Consider the following 22,691-nt stretch of genomic DNA (forward strand, 5'->3'; position numbering starts at 1 on the left):
CTGACTTGATGATAAAATGTTGTACGTTTACTTAGTCTGTTATTAATTTCAGGATTGATTTCATTACTTCCATTAATAATGCCACCCAGATATGTAAACTGTTCTACATTCTCTAACCGTTCCCTGTCTATGTTTACTTGGCTTCTCTTTTTCTCTCTTCCACAGTGCATCACTACAGTTTTCTTTTTACTAATTACCATTCTAAACTCCTTCAGATTTTCATTTCAAATGTCCAGTCTCCTTTGTACTTCCTTTTCTCCCTTTCCCCAAATCACCACATCATCTGCAAATACCAAAGCATTCATCACTACTGATACTCTGTTTTACACGTTTTATGATTTCATCCATCAATATAATAAACAATAATAGCGACAGTGCACTTCCTTGCTTGAGACCTTTCTTTGTATAAAATGTTTCGGATTCACCACTCCCCACTTATACACTGCTTTTACTCTCATGATACAACATTTTAATCTTGTTAATTAATGATTTTGGTACATTGCTTTTCAGTAAAATGTAAAATATGATGAAATTAAAATCAGGCTCTAAATTTCTTAGATGCGTTGCATCATGTTAAAATGTTCCATTAGTGCTTGTTGTTAAAATATCATGAAAATGCTGAAAAGTTGGATATTGTCAACAGTAGGCTATGCACCACATGCTGCAACAAAAGGTTAACTTCATGGACACCGCACTGAATTGCGAATGTCTACCAGCTGCAAATTAAGAACGTGCCAGTTACTTAACCATATCTTCATGTGCCATCCTTGATTCAACCATTGAAAAACACAGTTGAGAGTTGCCTCTTACTTATTCTCTTTCCTCCCGCCCAGTACTGTACACAGGCTACAGACGTACCGGTATTCATATTCACGAGCGTAAAATAATGTGTTGTGAAAGCGATAAAGATAAGAAAAGAACCAGACTATCATAGTGAACAAGCCAAATTTTCCTTAAACGTGAGAGCCTTGGAGAATTCCGCCAACTTGTGCCTTCGTTGTGGAATGACGAAGAAAAATTCAGAAACTAGTACCAAATGTCCATCAATACTTATAAGGTAAGGTAAAGGTAAGGGTTATTCTGCTCGAAGGCAGGTCCGAACCTCCGCAGAGGTGTTCCTGAGCCGGAGTTTACGTGCGGTAGGGTGGCCAGTTCCTTTCCGCTCCTCCATTCCCTTACCCCCCACCAACAGCGCGTGGCAACCCATCCAACTCCTGACCACACCCAATGTTGCTTAACTTCGGAGATCTCACGGGATCCGGTGTTTTAACACGGCTACGGCCGTTGGCTTACTTATAAGGAATTAGTGGAAAAAATGAAGTCACTAATAGACATAAGGCAAACAAATTACAGGAAAAGTATAAGTTTTGAGGAAAGGCTGACAGTATCGTTAAATTCATTATTCACAATGATTTTTTTAATGTTTAAAGTTAGAAGTGGCAGAAACAACTATCCATGGCAAAATATATACCTAAAATAAAAGATTAGTGGCAGGTGCATTTTGTTGCATTCTACAGGTTGCTAATAAAGGATTGATTTAAAAAAAGGAATGAAAACTATGGATGCATTTATGTAACTCAATTTGAATTCATAATTTGAAGGTTCTACAATTAACAATGGAAATATATTTATTTAGGCCTACAGGTTTCTGGCAACTGGTGACTCGTACATCTCTGCATCTTACAGATTTAGGATTGTTCACAATACATTCAGTGGATTTGTTCCTATTATATGTGATGCCATTCATAGAGCATTACAGCCAGAATTTTTGACTGAGTGAAAATTGCAACAAAATCCTCTTAACAGCAGCACATTGTACTTCAATTATAAGACTTTTGCAACAAAAGCCTCATAACAGTGGCACATTGTACTTCAATTATAAGACTTTTGCAACAAAAGCCTCATAACAGTGGCACATTGTACTTCAATCATAAGACTTTTGCAACAAAAGCCTCATAACAGTGGCACATTGTACTTCAATTATAAGACTTTTGCAACAAAAGCCTCATAACAGTGGCACATTGTACTTCATTTATAAGACTTTTGCAACAAAAGCCTCATAACAGTGGCACATTGTACTTCAATCATAAGACTTTTGCAACAAAAGCCTCATAACAGTGGCACATTGTACTTCATTTATAAGACTTTTGCAACAAAAGCCTCATAACAGTGGCACATTGTACTTCAATTATAAGACTTTATTACCATTTATGCTCATTTTTTTAATGATGCTGGTTCTTTGGGACATAATTACTGCCTTTTCAAATAATATTTTGTGGTGTTTATTAGATGGAGGTTAACAGCTTTTAAATATTTTTTTAAAATCTTTTGTTCATACCACTTGGTGAGACCCCACCTACCGAAATAATAGGCATATCAAGAAATGCTTCCAGTTAAAATTTACAGTACTTAATGTAGAAATAGGGTGTCAAGTTTCATTACAATCTTGTATATAATTTTGAAAGAAAGAAAAATGCACATATGTTCTGAATGTTGTGAAACTGAGGAAAACAAGGAAAAGCAATGGAGTTCTTTCTCTCCCTCATGATCGTCTGCAAATCTCTTGTTGCCTCTCTTCTTCTTTGTTACTGTGCCATGTTCAGAATAGTAGCATATCACTTTCATGACAAGCATGTTGCTGAATTTCTGTACTGTGTTCCGTGCAAAGAGTCCAGGTCCAAATCCAAACTTTGCAAGAATAACAATCCTGCCTTATTTTAATCATTGAAGAAAACAGCAGCTTCAAAAGCAGCTAATTTTACCGAATGGATGTGAAGAAAATTTGTCTATGGACATCTCTTCCAAAGTAGAAAATTTAAATTCTCATTAGGGTTCTGTGTATTCACATATGTGTACATTTCTTGAGGAGTTCAAGTGAGGCTAGTGCCCTGCACACTGGCTTAATAACTAAAGGAAAAGCTTCTGGAATATTGTTCTTATGAGTAAATTCAGTAGCGGCTTGCTCTAAAGGGCAGAGGGGCACATGCCCCTCCAACTAAGTAACTGTTAATGTATGGTTTTATAAATACTGGCAATTTGAATGCTGATACATTTATTTTGATACTAGGAACCGCATGCAGCTAGTGCATCAGTGTTTTCATCATACACGTACTTTGCTTCCTCTGGCGCGCTCTTCGCTGGCTGGTCATGCTGGCGCTGTGCCCTTAGCTGTTGAGTTTTCCGTAGGTAATTTTCGTTCACACATGCGTGGAACTAACTATTTTTTTACATGCACGGAATGGGAGATTGGGTCATTGCCGAAGCCATTCCACTACGATTCCGAAACTAAGTGAAGGCTTATCGTGCTGAGCAGAACATCCGTTTCAAATTTGTGTTCCAAGTCTGTCATATGTGATCTGATAAACGTGCTTTACTGACTAATGAAATTAGTCAGTATCCTATCTCGTAATATTTAATGTGGTGTCGTTCAAAGTAAATCTGTCTTGTGTTGTGTGTGGATATATAGAATCCCTATGAAGAGTCGCTTAAGGTATACCACAAAGGTATGATTAACCTGTAGGTTACGTACAATGAATTCTGTGAGTAATATTTTAAATAGACCTTTTTCTCAACTGTCCCTAACTGAAAAGATGGAGATAAAGACACTTGGTCGACCAACACCCCATTTACAACTAGAACAAGTCAGACAATATAAAGGGCGCGAATATCGACGCAGATTCCTGCCAGGGCTGTATACAGAATATGTGTGGTTGTGTGCTGCGATTCAAGGAATGTGTTTTTCTGTTTTCTGTGCATGTTATTTGGACATGACCTGACGTGGATGAAAACTGGAGTAACAGATCTCAAACACTTGAAAGAAAAATAAAAAAACACAAAAGTTCCTCCCAACATATAAATTCATGCATTGAATTAGCTGTGCTAGGGAAAGTTAATACTGTGACTCAACTGGATTCTGCTTATCACCAAACCATTAACAAACACAATGATCGGGTTAGGAAAAATAGGCACATATTATGCAGGATTATTCAGTGCATAAAATTCTGTGGCATATTTGAAGTGGCACTCGTAGCCATGATAAGACATAAAATTCTCTAAATCCTGGAATTTTCAAACGTCTCATTAATTTTACAGCTGAAATAGACGTTGCTATGAAAGAACACTTGACCAAAGCTTCTGTATTTAAAGGTGGGTCAAAGACCATTCAGAACGAACTTCTCAATTGTATGTTGAATGTATGTAGGGAACAAATTTATTCAGAAAATGGGGAATCCCAATTCGTTGCAATATAAGCAGTTGAAACAACATATGTTTCAAACAAATGGCAATTGGTACTTGTTTTTCGATATGCATTAGAGGGTCACGTCCATGAAAGATTCTAGGGGTTCATGAATCCAATCAACAGGACAGCGGATGGATTGAGTCAATGTCTGTTAGAACAAATTAATCCCATATTAAGGGATACACCACATAAACTTATTTGTCAGAGTACGTAAATTTGTGAAAAAGTAGTACCCCTCCGCCAGATCCCCTCAGGAGCCGCTGCTGAGTAAATTGGGAGTGTAATAGACATACTTGTCACAACTACATGTAAATTACACACAAGGTCTTATTTATTACCCTCATCACTATGTGTAAACTACTATCTCCCCAAACTTTGCACTGGCAAGTTGATCTAATTGCTCACTTGGCAATAATAAACCTATTAATCTAAATTCTGCACTTCCATCCAAGTTACTGGTAAACTCCTTGGTACAGAGTGACAAATTTTTCCATAAACCACTGATAGAACTCTCTTTCTTACCTCAATGATGATTTTTCCTTTCTGGATATTTTTCATATGTATCTTCTTTACTGATGTGAAATACTTTCCTTATGAATCAGTTGAAGGAAAATGAAAACTTTGCTATTAATTTCACCAAAAATGAGTACCAGTACCAAACACTACAAAACAATAATAGGTGCTAATAACAAGCACCTTGTCTTCTATTTCAGAAGTGAAGTATATGCCTTTCCAACAACTTAATACCATAGCTGTCTTACATTGCCTGTCAAAATTGTTTGTAAATACTGATTATATAAAATGTTTGACAGAGTAGAGTGCATGGCTCTTGTAAGATTTCAGATTAACTTATAAGATGATACTAATCTACTCAACCCTTTATTACGTGAATGTAACTGTCATATGCCAACAGCCATAACTGTGTTGAAACACTGGATCCCGTGAGATCTCCGAAGTTAAGCAACATTGGGCGTGGTCAAGATTTGGAGGGGTTGCCACGCGCTGTTGGTGGGGGTAAGGAAATGGAGGAGTGAAAAGGAACTGGCCACCCTACCGCACGTAAACTCCGGCTCAGGACACCTCTGTGGAGGTTTGGACCTGCCTTCGGGCAGAATATACCCTTACCTTACAACTGTCATATAAATGTATTTTAATAATACATGGCAGGAGAGTACTTGGGATGAGGAGATAAGGGCTGTTACAAAGCTATAAGGTGGCAGGAAGGGATTCAGTTAGGTACAACTGTAGTAAGCAGTTTGCAGACAACTTGGTCTACTGAAACCGTGCAATCTAATGTCTTGCAACTTGAAAAAAAGATGCAATGAGTATGACAAGAAAATTAGTCTTTTCAAGACTAAAGTGATGTTAGTAGAGAAGTCACCTAAAAGAGAACTGAATATCAGGTTGGGAATACAAAACTGGAACAGGTAGATAATTTCAAGCAGGTATTTAGAATGTGTATTCTTCCAGGATCAAATCAAATCAAAATCTCTTTATTTGCAAATGAGGTGTCTACCTCAGTGGCAAATGGTACACTAAAATACATTATTGTCAAGCACTAAATATTAAATTAACAAGAGAAGAAAATTTTTCCTATAATACAATATTATACAATTTACGCTAACAATGTTTTCTATTAAACACACAGCTCATCCTTAATAAATTTATATTGTTTACAAAATTCTAATTATAATATCTCCTGTACTACTTACAAATATAGTCAACTGATATACAGTATGTGGAATTGCTTCAAATGATACTATAAAACTGGTATAACATTAATATTTACATTGCATTTATTTATTTATTTTTTTACCCATTCTGGAACCCAAGTAGCATAACGACCTGCTGCGTCTTAACCAGAGCCCCTTTTGCCACCACTTTTCAGAGTTCCTGAAGGGCTTTCACAGCTACCGTAGCGGTCCCAGGGCCCTCGAAGTCCCCACTGTACTTCACCCCTACAGGCAGTCCCCTACTTTGGCTGTCCAAACTCCTTAGACCAGGGGATGGAATTAATTTATTCACACACATTTTTTTATTTACAATAACCTGCACCGGTCTAACACTTCATTTATTTTCTCTGTTGCTGTTTATTCTCTTCTTGAATATCTGTACAGATTTTGGAAAAGGATCAAACACTACCCCTGGTAAACTGTTCCACTCCTTCACACCCTTCCCAATGAATGAATATTTACCCCAATCGCTTCTGCTAAAATTCCTTCTAATTTTATATTTGTGGTCAGTTCTGCCGATATAATTATTTTCCAACTGAAGCCTCTCACGGATATCTCCCCATGCTTCTTCTCCTGTATAGGCTCTATATAATCCTGTAAGTCTAGTTTTCTCCCTTCTCTTACTTAAAGTTTCCCACCCAAGTTCCTTTAACATTTCTGATACACTACTCTTTCTCCTGAAATCCCCTGTTACAAATCTAGCTGCTTTCCTCTGCACACTATCTATTTCTTTTATTAGGTATTCTTGGTGAGGATCCCAAACACTGTTTGCATATTCCAATAATGGACGAACCATACTCAAGTAACTTTTTTCTTTTAATTCTTTGTTGCATCCTTTAAGTAGCCTCATTATGACATGTAATGATCTGTATGCTTTCCCAACAATGTCATCAATATGACCCTTTCAGTGCAAATTACTTTCAAATCTCACACCTAAGTATTTGCACTTGCCATCTTTTGGGATAACTACCTCATCCAAAGTATATTCAAATTCAGTTTTAAAGCTCCTGTTTGTAAAAGTTGTAACAGTTGATTTGCCTCCATGAACCTTCATATTATTTTCTTCAACCCATTGTTGGATACTTTCAAGGTCCCTTTGTAATTCTGAACAATCCTCAATGTTGTTTATTTCTCTATAAACAATTATGTCATCTGCATACAATCTTATTTTTGATGTTATATTGTTCCCTAAATCATTTGCGTATATTAAGAAAAGTAACGGACCGATTATACTACCCTGTGCAATTCCCTTCCAAACTTTCTCTTCCTGCGATACATTATTTCCTACTTTGACTTTCTGAACCCTTGAATTTAGAAATGCTTTTATCCAATGTGTAACCCTTACGTCCAATCCTATTCCCTCCAATTTCTTTAATAATATTCCATGTTCCACTCTATCAAAGGCTTTGGGAAGATCTATGGCTATGCAATCTAACTGACCTCCTGAATCCAACTGATCTGATATGTCCTGCTGAAATCCCACCAGTTGTGCCTCACAAGAAAATTTCTTTCTAAATCCATACTGGCTCCTCATGAACCAATTTTTATCATATCCCTCTGATGTACTTCGATATTAAACTCTCCAGAATTTTACAAACTATACTGGTCAGGCTGATTGGTCTGTAGTTCTCTGGTTTCCTTTTATCACCCTTTCCTTTATAAATTGGTATTATTATAGATTCCTTCCATTCCTTTGGTATTACACTATTATTTATGACATAGTCAAAGAGAAATTTTAAATAAGGCACTATGTACCACCCCATTGTCTTTAATACCTCCCCAGTAATTTGATCACTTCCTGCAGCTTTTCCTTGCTGAAGCAGTTGGATTTCTCTGAAAATATCTTCGTTTGTGAATGAAAAGCTTCTTGTTTCCCTCTGTCTCTCTCCCTCTCTATCTTCTGTTTCGGTTTCCAACTCTTGACAATCATCTACTGAATCTCTAAATTCCCTACTAAATAGGTTTGCTTTCTCAGTATCTGTTAAATAGTGTTCACCCCCTTCTCCCACCATTGTAGGAATTTGGACTCCTTTTCCTTTTTGATTCCTGATATATGAATACAGCTTTTTCCATTTCCCTTTGTGGTCATTACCCTCTTGAAGTATGCCATTCATATAATTCTCTTTTGCTTCCTTTTTCACTCTATTAAGTTCCCTCATTAGCTGTTTTCTAGTTTCTCTACTCTCCCTACCCTCTTTGATTTTCCTGTTTACTATTCTACATTTTCTTTTTAATTTTCTTATTTCCCTTGTATAATAAACAGGGTCTGAGGTCATTTTACCCTTCTTAACAGGTACAAATCTCTTCTCTCCTTCCCAAATAATTCCTTTAAATTTAGCCCAAAGTGTATCCACGTTACTCCCTTCACTTATCCAACAACTGAATTGTGATTTAAGGTAAGTCCCAAATTCATCAACTTTAGTTTTTCTGTACAATTTCTTGTCTTGTGTAACCCTCTTATTAAGCCTTTTTGGTACGAGTCCTACATCCATTATTACAGCCTTATGGTCTCCTATTCCTTCAATTACCTCAGTTTTATCAACATGGTAGTATAGTAAGCAACACTGAATATAAGTGCAACAAACCTAGTGCAATGAGCTTGCAGTTGCAATCAAAAGTATTCTTGGACAGAACTATCAATACACCGGTCTGGTTTCAGACCACCTGTGCTGTACAACTGTTTACTACATACCCAGAGAAAGAACCTACTACCATTATTTCAAAATACTCCTTCTTTTGTTAACCATACATGTTCTACCACATAAAATATACACACTAAGATGTTGTAATAATGTTATTACTTAAAAATTAATAAAAATTGGAGTTAAGGTTACTTTCCTATGAGGTGCTAATATACATAACTCACTGAGGATTCCAGTAAATGTTGATAGATAAGTACCTAGAAGGAGAACAAATGTAATTAAAAAAGCAGAACATTTTCCAAGGACATAAGTTGTATTGTATTAGATTCTTTCTTGATCTAACATTGTACACAAGAGTTCCTGAACTTTAACTCTGAAAATCCTTTGCCCTAGTTCACTCAGTCTTTCCATGTCATCATGAAGACACTATATAAATTAACAATGATTATGTTTTCTTTTCTGTTTTCAGATTCTTTTCTAAATATTTACTAAACACATCACTGCCATTGATTATATTATGGTAGATAAACATATACAACAAATGTTGCTGAATGTGAAAGTGATCCCAAGTGTGTCTCTTGACAGTGATCATAGGCTCCTTGTTAGTTGTTTCAGGTTTTAAAAGTTGAAGGAAATAAGAACCATCCAGGACTGGAAATTAAATGTATGGAAATTGAAGAATAAAGAGAAGGCCACAGAATGTCAAGGAAAAATCCAGCAGTGCATACCAAAAACAGACAGTGGAACAGTTGAAGAAGAATGGAAAAATTTCAAGGAATGCTTGGTCAAGACAACAGAGGAGACATGTGGAAGAACAAATGGCAAAAGTAAATGGAAAGAGACACCATGGTGGAATGATAAAACAAGAGACACAGTCCTTAAAAAGAACAATGCCTACAGAAAATATTTCAAAAGTCAAACAGGTAAGGACAAAGAACTCTATAAGTTGGCAAAAAAAGAATCTAAGCAGGTTGTCAGAGCAGAAAGAGAAAAATGGTTGAATGAATGGAGAGATAAACTAAATGAAGATGTAGATGGCAACAGAAAAATGTTGTACAGAAGAATAAGAGGAGGGCCAAAGAACAGACTAATTATCTGACTAGTGATAGTGGGTATCTCATTACAGATGGCACAGAGATCAAAGAAGAATGGAGGAATTATTTTGATAAGCTGTTAATGATATCACAAACATTCCATTAGATAGATTAGTTAATGATGGAAGGATGGAAGACACTATAACAGATCTGACATGGAATGATCTAAAATATGAATGGAAATACATCAAAACAGGAAAATCTCCAGGCATTGAAGTGTGTGGTGAAATGATCAGATCTATGGGTGATGCAGGAAAGCAGTAGATGTATAGACTTTTTTCACAAGATATGGAAGGATGGGCAGATACCAGCAGATTGGAAATAAAAATATCATCATTCCACTCTTTAAGAAAGATGATAGGAAGAAATGTTCCAATTACAGAGGAATTGCATTAACTTTCCAAGTGGGAAAGCTGTATGAAAGGATTTTAGAAAGTAAAATAAGACCATTGATAGAATTAAAGTTATCAGAGGAACAATACGGATTCTGAAAAGGCAGATCAACATTTGATCTAATATTTGGACTGCGTCAGCTAATGGAGAAGTATTACGAACATAATAAGGTCCTTTGGCTGGCCTTCCTGGATATCAAAAAGGCCTTTGATGCTGTAAGCAGGGACAAAGTCTGGGAAGTGCTGAGAAACAGTGGAATTAATAATGACATAATAAAACAAATCGAGAATTTATATGAAGACATCAGTAGTCGCGTCAAAACACCATCAGGAATGATGGAACCCTTTAGAATAACTACGGGCCTAAGACAAGGTGGAGTTCTGTCACCTCTTCTCTTCGTTATTGTGATGAATGAGATTCACAACAAGTACAGTATGCCAAAACATTGGTGACAACAAAATAAAAGTCATGCTATTTGCTGATGACATCTGTATAGGGAGAGATTCCAAGGATGAACTTCAGGATCAGATCAATGCATGGACAGTAACAGCTAAAGCCAAGATTCAGTCAGGAAAAAAGTGAAGTATTAGTTATGCAGTGAAATGGTCAACCTGAAGGTTACATTGAAATAGAGGGTAAACAACTCAAGATGTCCAAAAAATTCAAATATCTAGGAGGCATGATATCAGCAACAGGCTACACTGAAGAGGAACTTAGCAGCAGGATTCAAGCTGGAGGAACATTCTATAGAGTTGTCCGAGACCTAATATGGAACCCAAAAGTACCACTGAAATGCAAGTGAGCAATTTACCTGCCAATTTTGACATTTGGGAGTGAGACCTGGACCATGAGGAAAAAGGATGAAGTAAGAATTCAGGCAGCTGAAATGAGATTCGTCCAAGCAATGGTTGGCAAATCAAGATGAGATAAAATTCGTAATGAGAACATCAGGGACATGGCTCAGGTTGGCAGAATGCAGGAGTCTGCGTAGACTCAAATGGTATGGTTACATGCGAAGGATGGATCTTGATCGCATACCCAGAAAAATGTATGATCTGCAGATAAAATATTCAAGACCAAGAGGGCGGCCAAGAATGCAATATACAGACATGGTGAAAAACGACATTCAGCAACGACAAAAGGACAGTGACAATATTGAAGAAGGAGAAAAGTACAAAGACAGAAGTTAGTGGAGGGGCTTCATTCGCCGACCCATCGTATAGATGGAACGATGTGGGATATGTATGAATGTACATCACTGTCACTTCCACATTTCCTCTTTTTTTCTTCCTTCCTTTCTTTCTTTCTTTCTTTCTTTCTTTCTTTCTTTCTTTCTTTCTTTCTTTCTTTCTTTCTTTCTTTTTCAACTACTGGCAGAGCTTTTTGTAGAAGCAAAAGTCACTGGACTGGAAGTTGAAGTTCCTTCAATAATATCTGAACTGCAGGAGTTAGACCCCTCCAGCGCATACTCTATTTCTACCTCCTCCACTTCAGCTTGGTGAGAAGGGTGCCATTTCTATAGGTGTGTTTGTTACAGGAACAAAAAAGAAGGAACAACACATTAATGCAATTCTTCTAAATAGGATGTACATTTTAGTCTGCACACAAGCCTTCTGTTTATGAAATTATTAGTTTCAATAATTATTTTAGTAAGATGATTGTTAGGTTAGATTATACTATATTAGTTACAGTTATATCTGATACATTAATGTACAGATGGGTAGAACTTATGGCCTACAGACTGCATTTTTCCCTCCCGCTTTCACAACTAGAACGCTGGTCTGTAATGTAGGCCTACTAGTAAAAATAAATATTACGCAATGATACCTTCTTCCAGCAATGAATGGTTCCAAAAAATTCAGAGCATCAAGGTAGACCCATCTTTTTTGGTTTTTTGTATGGCAGAACCTGACGGGAGTAAATTTATAACATCCAATAATGGACCAACTATATTGGTATTGGTATGTTACCTCTCTGAGTTCGATACCCTTCCCTCAAAATATGCCATTTTTTGGCACAACTTTTTTTCTGAAACAAAGAATTACAATATTTTGCAAAGAAATACTTCATGTAGTACTTATAACATATACTTATTTGTCATTAAAGAGAACAGTGGTGTTAATTCCATATGCTGATTAGGATGAAATGGAGGTTTGGTAAGTGAGTACTGCTTATGTTTTCCAAACTTGTCTTCAATTAAATCATGAGAACAATAATTACTACTTCTAGTGTAACTTTCTTTACCAATCTGAAAATGTAAACCTACAACCTGTTTTCCAGTCTTTGACTGGGTCAGGGATGTAATGAATGAACCATATATAGGCTATTGGTACGATGGGGTCGCCACTCCCAAAGTGATATTTTAATGACTGATAGATGCTATGATATGAGAATGGAGAGTGTTGCTGGAATGAAAGATGACAGGGAAAACCGGAGTACCTGGAGAAAAAACTGTCCCGCCTCCGCTTTGTCCAGCACAAATCTCACATGGAGTGACCGGGATTTGAACCACGGTATCCAGCGGTGAGAGGCCGACACGCTGCTGTCTGAGCCACGGAGGCTCTTTACCAATCTATTCCATATAATAGATTTTACCAGTAATTGATTTTTTTTTTTTTTTTTTTTTTTTTTTTTTTTGCTTTACGTCACACCAACACAGATAGGAATGGGAAGGAAGGGGCTGTGGCCTTAATTAAGGTACAGCCCCAGCATTTGTCTGGTGTGAAAATGGAAAACCACGGAAAACCATCTTCAGGGCTGCCGACAGTGGGGTTCGAACCCACTATCTCCCAGATGCAAGCTCACAGCTGTGCGCTCCTAACCGCACGGCCAACTCGCCCGGTAATAATTAATTTGAGATGACACTACTCATAACATAAACATAATAAAACTAAACATTACTTACCAGTTTTCGTATCAGTTCTCAAAGCTATAGCGTGCCAAACAAAATCTATGGTCTCCCTATTGCTATATCCAGGGAGTCTAGGATTATATAACACTTAGTTTTCATGCACTAGGCAAATGAATTTATCGATTTCTTCAACAGACCATGAGGTTAGGTCCGCCATTATCAAACGACTGCGATTGAAAAACGGACACGCTTGTTTTCACAAACAAGTCGATCTTCATCGCTCGTAGTTGATTGCTGATGATCGATGCTGCGTGACTGGTACAACTGCCCTCTGTAGGTTTGTTACTTTAGTCGGTTGATCACAGTCATTAGATGGATCCAGTGTGACAGCCCCCTTAATGCGTGAAGTATATATGCTCCGACACCATGGTTAGCTGGTTCGAGCCCTCCTGGTCGAAAAAATTCCATCATCAGAATGTTGGTCGGCAGGGTAAGAGAGGTGGTGGTATATAATTTATAATCACTAAGTTGCATGCCAAAAGCCTGGAGTAAATTCCAAACCTCTCTACAATGGTCATATGGAGTGAGGGCATATCACACTGATGATGATACTTCATTCGTCGGATGGAAATGTAAAGCTTTGAGCAGACTCCTTGGTGCAAATCGACAGCAGTAGGCTATGAGCTGGCACCGGGTTTCACCTTCTCCTTTCCTACTATCATATCACGTAATTAATTTCATCTCATGAACTCCTCTGATGAGGTTGACATCAGGAAGAGCATCCTGTCATAAAAGTCACTACGAAGATTCGTCTCACTCCATACGCAATCCCATAGAGCAACAGGACAAGTGTTAGACATACAGCACATACATGCAACATTTTCCATGTATCCCAAGTGCAATCTGCTTTACATTGCACCGACACAGACAGATCTTACAGCAATGATGGGAGAGGAAAGGGCTAGGAGTGGGAAGGTTGCAGCCGTGGCCTTAATTAAGGTTCAGCCAAAGTATTTGCCAGGTGTGAAAATGGGAAACCACAGGAAACCATTCTCAGGGCTGCCGACAGTGGAGCTTAAACCCACTATCTCCCGCCTGCAAGCTCACAGCTGTGTACCCCTAACTGCACAACCAACTCATTCAGTAGTTTACACCAAGTGAAAAGGCATTGCCATTGGTTGAAATTTATTACTGTAAATATGGTATCACTTCCAGAATTCTTTACCAACAACCAAACAATAAAAATTTTGTTGTGTGGCAAATGGTCTGACAAGAACAGTGCCCCTGCTCTGTGGGGACAGATGGTTGTGGTGGTGGTGGTGATTGTTTTAAGAGGAAGTACAACTGAGCAACCATCCTCTATTAACACTAATTAGACAGAAAAAATGGAAGGGGTCCCCACCCACAAGGGCGATCTCCAGGAACACATTTCCTTGGAGAGGCTCTATGGTATACACTCACGACATGTTAGACCAATGAGTTTTGTCATTATCTAGAATGTGCACAGACCAACAATTAATAAAAACACCTTTGAGAGTTTAGTCAACAGCTGGCAATAGTGTGAGGAATCACGACTAGGAACAAGTGAATATTGTCATTTTCACAACTACCATTCTCAGCTGAGGGAAGACAGTATACCTTTGCCAGAACAAATATGTAATAACACATACAAAGTACAAATTCTGGATTCCTGAACCTATACTCAGCAGACCAGCTGAAGAAGAGGACTAACATGGAAGGAAATAATCTACATTGTCATTCTAGACCTGAGAATCAAATTATCTGAGATCCATATAGTAGTGTGAAATGAAGGTGGTATGTTTCGAGCTGTCAGTGCTGAGTTGGTATGGAATGACATAAGCTTGAGTGGAGCTTTTAAAAGTAGGAAAGATATGAAGATAAAGTTGGAAATCAAGAGTACAGATTGGGACAAATATTCCTTTATAGGACAAGGAGTAAGGGACTGGAATAAATTATCAAGAATAATGTTCAATAAATTTCCAAGTTGTTAAAAATATTTAAGAAAAAACCTAGGTAAACAATTATAAATAAATGTAAATATGAGGTAACAATTGATAGGGAACCTGCCACCTGGGTAACCACCCTAAATGCATGATTGATTGATTGATTGATTGATTGATGTCATATTAATGGTAAAAACATTGTAATATCAGAGAGGGTTGCCAAGTTCTTAAGAGTATAACATACATATGAGGGGTTGCCAGCAAGAACCCCACTAGTCAGAAAATCACAATTATGGGAAAATGAGAAAAACTGCATATCTTTGCCCCATAAATAGCTAATTTTTTTTTGTTTTGTCTAAATACTCTGTAGGCATCAGGGATGCTATCAGAACTCATTGAGTGATACCAAATTATATTCTCTGGGCATGAAGAAGGAAAATGGATTGCACTAGTAGGGTTTTTGCAGAATTCAATACAACACCATTAAGATAATGCCCAATAATGGGCTATTATATTTATATAAAACATATAAATATATGTGATTATTTATTAAAGAAAGAGGAGGAAAATGTGATATACAGCATACAATGACAACTTAAAACATTAATCTTCATATCCATCACTATTGTCATCATTGTCTGTTTCATAGTCACAACTGGTTGTAGGTACATCCACTGATACAGCTGCACCGAAGAGGCTTGAGTAGTCCGCTATGCTTGCAGGATTTGCGAGGTATTCGGCATGTTTTAATATGTCCTTAGCCTTCGCAGGTTTCAATGCAGGAGGAGATGGGAAAGATCCTGGTAAGTTGATTGTGTCAGGAATTTTGAACTTCGGATCTGTGATGATGTGACGGCTCCAAGGACCACAGTACGTTTATCGCAAATATACAGCTTTATGTTTGAAGTCACACCGCATAAATCGAACACCCTGAAGCCTGAATATTGGCTTTGGTTTTTTACAAAACAAACTGTCAGTTGATTTTTTTAAATCCTTGAAATCAAGGTGGGTGAATATCTCCAAACCAAATGGAGACGGACGCATTGGGGCCTTCAGATTCCTTTCATCCCAGTCTTCAGGAAGTTCGGTGATGGTAGTCTTCCTGCGTTGAGCAGAAATAAGTGAAAAGTCCTGGCCATTTAGTAGTTAGCTATGACCACGAATGAGGACAAAGGTATGTACTGTAACCCTTTCAAAAAGTTTGAGAATGTGCACTACACAGAAGAGGAAGTAAGCCATTGTTTTACTTTTGTTTTGCCCAGGACAGCTGTCACTTATTAAAACCAGCTCATCCGTTAACTCGGAGTGTGGGATGCTATTTATGAAATGTAGCAACATTGAGACAAACTCATTGGACCATTTGTGTCCATACTAACGCAAAACCTTGGAGAACAGGAGTACAAACTAGAGGAACGCAGCCAGTTGTAAATAAAAGTGTAGCTTATCAGTGGTTTATCGGGAGTTGAGCAGAGCGCTCTCGCAGGACCTGCCTGAAGCACCACTGACTACTGTATTCTCACTAGCAACAGTCCAGACTTGTGGGGTTTTTGCCGAATAGCCGTATGTTAAGAGGCTAATACAGTACGACTTGAGGTGTTTTCGACAGAATCGGTTGTGTAATCACATGTATAATACTGAACACTACAAGATGGCACCTATAACTCGTTTTTCAAATTTTTGGCTAGTGGGGTTCTTGCCAGCAACCCCTCATATACTGTATGTTCATGGTGGACTGTTATGCATCCTCTGTGAATTAACTAACCACCTCCACAATCCTCTATTTTCAACTAGCTCTGTAGCCTCGTTTAGTTCAACTCTTATCAAATCAAAGGGAGGCCACAGTTATGAGATCACCAATTTCATTCAATGTTGATCTATATAAAAATAAACAGATAAGTGTCTGAGGGTTTGTACCATTGGTCCTTATTTAATGGCATGTCAGCCTGCATATCAGTCGAGAATTTGTGTGCCGAGTATTAACAGCGCCACCTGACTGGTAGTCAGAGTCCATGACTTCTGCATGAGAGTCTCGGGTTGGAGGCACATAATACATATCTATTACCTATTTTCTTTTTGTCTATCTTACTTTTCCTTTAACTGTTCCTTTCTTTGTGCATATAAACTAGGAAAAGCAGATTAAATGTAACCTATATCATAAACTCATTTACCATTGTAAACCAAAATTAATTCATGACGAAAAAAATTGATGTGATTATTGAATGGATGGAAGAGAATTTTGGCCTTACCTCAACTCAAATGAGACACAAAATAATGCAGACCTTTCATCTACACATCTATGTTGACAGTAGGCAAATACCTAGAAGGAAGTTCTTTTACAACCAGCAGGTTACTATGAATTTTATACAAAATAAAATCAAATGAGCTGAATATGTCCAGACCTTGAACTGCCTCACAGAGCAAGGGAAGCAGATCCATGGATTGGTGGAAAAAATTTCAGTCTGTTTTGTGGAAAGACCCGACGTCATGCCAAAAGTGGTTTTCAGTCAATATAGTTTCACCCTGCGTGACCCCAATCAGTGGCGGCTCGTGCTGAATAATGCTGGTGGTTCTGCTCTGTGACGCCCAGTCCATTGAAGTGTAATAGACACATCTAAATTCGCATTGTATACGGGAAGTGTCAGCTGAGCTCGTGTGGCGTAGAGGCCCGCGGCTGTGAGTTTGCATCCGGGAGATAGTGGGTTTGAATCCCACTGTCGGCAGCCCTGAAGATGGATTTCCGTGGTTTCACATTTTCACACCAGGCAAATGCTGGGGCTGCACCTTAATTAAGGCTACGGCCGCTTCCTTCCCACTTCTAGGCCTTTCCTCTCCCATCGTCGCCATAAGACCTATCTGTGTCGGTGCGACGTAAAGCCCCTAGCAAAATAATAATAATGAGCTTGTGTGAATCCGTCCTCCAACCCTGCGGAAACGCTTTATTGCATGTCCTATCAGTGTGAAGTTCTCGAAAATGTACCAAAATAATACAGGTAGACGTTCATCTCAATTTGTAAGACCCCGATTTCGAGGGACATCGACAATATAAATGACTTGTACAAAAGACAACAATTAAAAAGTTACAAAAAATAAAGCCCCTCTTCCGCTTATCGAAAAAAATTGTTGACCTATCGACACATTCATATTTACAAAGGTTCCGAGACCTGTATCTTTGGCAGCCGGCTTTCTTAATGGTACTAGCGTTTCTGTTTTCATTTTCATGACTACCTAACTCGGAAGAATTCACTACCATTATGGAGAAACATAGTCATGATTACTTGTAGGCCTAAGAATTCGCTCATTCACTTCGTACGAGAGAGAAAGTTTTCTGTCGTTGGATAGAATTTTGCTGAAGTCCTGGTCATTTACACCAAAGATAGAAAAATATACATACCCCCAATCTTAAAGTACGTTGTTTGAAGACTTAACATGGACAGCAAATTGATTTTGTGTAACTTAATCACAACCATCCTCTTTTATCACACATTTATCCTGTATTTAAGCTATTTGGGCTTTCTTTCTATTGAACAGAAGCATCGCAACTATACGGTAGTACCTGAGAATGTTGACATGTAAGAATTTTAAACCATATTAATATCCACACAGTTTTATAGGTTCTCTATTTATTTTTTATTTTATTTATTTTTTTGCTAGTTGTTTTACGTCGCACCGACACAGATAGGTCTTATGGCGACGATGGGACAGGAAAAGCCTAGGAGTGGGAAGGAAGCGGCCGTGGCCTTAATTAAGGTGCAGCTCCAGCATTTGCCTGGTGTGAAAATGGGAAACCACGGAAAACCATTTTCAGGGCTGCCGACAGTGGGGTTCGAACCTACTATCTCCCGAATACTGGATACTGGCCGCACTTAAGCGACTGCAGCTATCGAGCTCGGTGGTTCTCTATTTACACTGATGAGTACAATGGAGGGAGCTTTCCCCAGACAGCTGTGATTTCAACAGGCTCGCTCGCTGCAGCGACTCTCTCACGGACGGTGGCGCTGTCTAGTGTATTATTTACTAACTCTATGGTCACGGGAATAGGTCAGACGTACTGCAAGGCGTGCAGTTCATACAGACCCTTATGGGCGACCCTTAGCCACCTATCGGAAGAAAGCTTGTAGTTAAGTGTGCTCTCCTAATGTTCTATCTATCCTCTTTGGTTCTGTCGTTCACAGATCTAAACAAGATTGCCAGATCACCAGCAGCTGTATGAGAATCGATCTCTTGCTCGATATAAACACTCAGTATGAAGGACGGGATCGCTAATCGCTATATATTACTGTATATCTTTCATTGTGGTGATTCTGCACCTCTGCAGATCGTATTATGGAGCCACGCCTGACCCCAATGCTCATCTTATTACAAGTTCAGTTTATTTTATTCACATTGTTCACAATACAATATTTAAACAAAGTATGAACATTTCAGTGAATCTCACATAAGCACACTAATATCTTGCCTAGTATACATTAATACAGTACATACATTGGATCATAAAATAATATTTTGAATAAGTAACTAAAATGGAGTTTCAGCGGTGGCGGCGACTTTAACTCATTTCCGAGTAATTAACTCCTTTCAATAAATTCACTTCTGTCTGTGGATGTACTCTCTATGGTTGAACAGGCCAGCATGGAATAACCGTCCACACAGATTGAACAGGATTGTTGGAGGAGGGCGTGGTTGTGCTGCACGAGGTTTTGTGCTTCCCACCTGGCCTCTTCACATCTGCATTGTTCCCTTTCAAACAGATTGACAGCAGCAGGGATAGTCCAGCGCCAAATTGTACGGTCTTGAGCAAGCGTCTCCCAGGTTTGTGGATTGAGACCTATCATCTTCATAGTGTGCTTCTGCTGGTTCTTGTAGCGCCTCATGGGGGCTCCACGAGTTCTGGTGCCGGAACAAAGTTCACCATACAGGATTTAGCATGGAAATCTAGTATGACTCATCTGATGGACATGCCCAATCCATCTAAGCTGATGACCAATGATGGACGATTCTATGCTCTTGGCATGTACTTTCTCAAGAACAGCAATGTTGGTGACACGGTCTTCTCTTTTGATCCTAAAGAGTTTTTGTGGGTGGAAACGGTCAAGCTTTTTCAAGTCACGTTAGTAAAGGGTCCAAGTTTCACAACCATACAGCAATGTTGTGATGATAACATCATGGTACACCATGAGTTTCATCTTCACAGTCAGGTCTTTATTCATGAACACCCAGAGTAATAGTTGTCCAAATGCTGCATGGGCAGCACCAATTCTCTTCTCTATATTTTGCTTGCAGTTACAGTGCACAGATAGCATACTACCCAAGTATGAAAAGTGGTCTACCTGCTCCAGTGGAGTATCTGAGATGGAGATGTTGAAATGTGGAATGGTTGTGCATGGTGAAGGTTTGTGCCAGGACCTTGGTCTTTTGAACATTAGTGGTGAGACCAAAACGATCACATGCACTCTTGTTGCAATTCCTCTGGTGTGAGTGTAGGGTATGCAACATCATCTGCATACAGAATTTTGGTTACTAACTTGGGTGAGCCTCCAGGAGTGAAGATTGAAAAGCCCTCCATCGAAACGATACCTAAACTCCACACCTGGGTTGTTCGTAGAAGATTTAATTACTGCGTTGATGGGGTGAAAGTTCCTTTTGGGGATCATTGTAAGTATCTAGGTGTTAATATAAGGAAAGATCTTCATTGGGGTAATCACATAAATGGGATTGTAAATAAAGGGTACAGATCTCTGCACATGGTTATGAGGGTGTTTAGGGGTTGTAGTAAGGATGTAAAGGAGAGGGCATATAAGTCTCTGGTAAGACCCCAACTAGAGTGTGGTTCCAGTGTATGGGACCCTCACCAGGATTACCTGATTCAAGAACTGGAAAAAATCCAAAGAAAAGCAGCTCGATTTGTTCTGGGTGATTTCTGACAAAAGAGTAGCGTTACAAAAATGTTGCAATGTTTGGGTTGGGAAGAATTGAGAGAAAGAAGAAGAGCTGCTCGACTCAGTGGTATGTTCCGAGCTGTCAGCGGAGAGATGGCGTGGAATGACATTAGTAGACGAATAAGTTTGAATGGCGTTTATAAAAGTAGGAAAGATCACAATATGAAGATAAAGTTGGAATTCAAGAGGACAAACTGGGGCAAATATTCATTTATAGGAAGGGGAGTTAGGGACTGGAATAACTTACCAAGGGAGATAGATGTTCAATAAATTTCCAATTTCTTTGAAATCATTTAGGAAAAGGCTAGGAAAGCAACAGATAGGGAATCTGCCACCTGGGCGACTGCCCTAAATGCAGATCAGTATTGATTGTAATTCATGAAGCATGGCAGCCAAATATAATGTAAATAGTGTTGGAGCAAGCCCAAACCCCTGTTTCAGTCCATGAGTAATAAGAAATTCATCCGAGGTCCTATTCTGTTGGCAAACCTGTCTAGTCATGCCATCATGGAGGGCCTGAACCAGATCGACAAAGCGCTGAGGACAGTGAAGTGTTTCAGTACTGCCCACATAGCAAGTCTTGGAACAGAGTCAAATGCCTTTTCCAGGTCATAAAAGACTAAGAAGAGAGGATTCTGTTGCTCTCTGCATTTTTCCTGAAGTTGCCTTGCACAGAAGATTAGATCACTTGTACCTCTAGAAGTTCAAAACCCACACTGGGACTCTAGGAGGACTCTCTCAGAGATAAGCTGGAGGCGGTTAAGCAGAATTCTTATGAGAATTAATTGGATTTACTATAAATGGAAAGTAAAAGTATGACACCCATTCATTCACAAGTTATTTATACGGCATTATTTTTCCTTAACCATTCAAATATTTACAGGAAAAACAGAATAGTATATTTTAATGTACAGATTTTTAATGAATTAAATCAATCAATCAATCAATCAATCATAAAAATCTACATTTAGAGGTGTTGTCCTGATGGCAAATTCGCTGTCAATTGTTTACCTAGCTTTTTCTAAAATATTTTCAACAAACTTGGAAATTTATTGAACATTTCCCTTCATAATTTATTCCAATCCCTTACTCCTCATCCTATAAATGAATATTTACCTCAATCTGTCCTCTTGAATTCCAACTTTATCTTCATATCATGATCCTTCCTACTTTCAATAGCTCCATTCAGCCTTACATCATTCCACGCCAACTGACAACTGACAGCTCAAAATATACCACATACTTGAGCATCTCGTCTCCTTACTTCCAAGTTTTCTCAGCCCAAACTTTGCACTCCTTGAACTCCTTTGTCGGAAATCACCCAGAACAAATTGTGCTGCTTTCCTATGAATTTTTTTCCAGTTCTCGTATCAAGTAGTCCTAGTGTGGGTCCCATACACTGGAGCTACAATCCAATTGCGGTCTTCTGAAAGAAATGTTATTAAGAAAAATGGAAACAACTTAGTTGTGTGTGAAAATTAAGGTACATTTCCATTCTTTCTTCTCTATAAAGTCCTACATAACTCCATTCCTGATGCCACAGGAAATAAACTACATAATTAACCCGTATTGTCAGCCTCAACAAGATAGAAGGTCTTAATGATTGAGTGACTCCATCTTTACAATACTGTACAATGTTATTTCTTCCTATTTTATTTTAAAAAGAGACATGTTTTGTCTCTTCCTTGTGAGACATCTTCAGCCTAAAAAAATATTATAATACTAAACACATGATATTCTTAATAACACTAAAAAACAACGACATCCTTAAAAAGTTTAAGATTCAAGATGACTCAATCTGTCATATGTAAACACAGTTATAAAACAGTTCATGTTGT

This window comes from Anabrus simplex, chromosome 5 (genome assembly GCF_040414725.1).
Source record: "Anabrus simplex isolate iqAnaSimp1 chromosome 5, ASM4041472v1, whole genome shotgun sequence".
In the NCBI taxonomy this organism is placed as follows: Eukaryota; Metazoa; Arthropoda; class Insecta; order Orthoptera; family Tettigoniidae; genus Anabrus; species Anabrus simplex.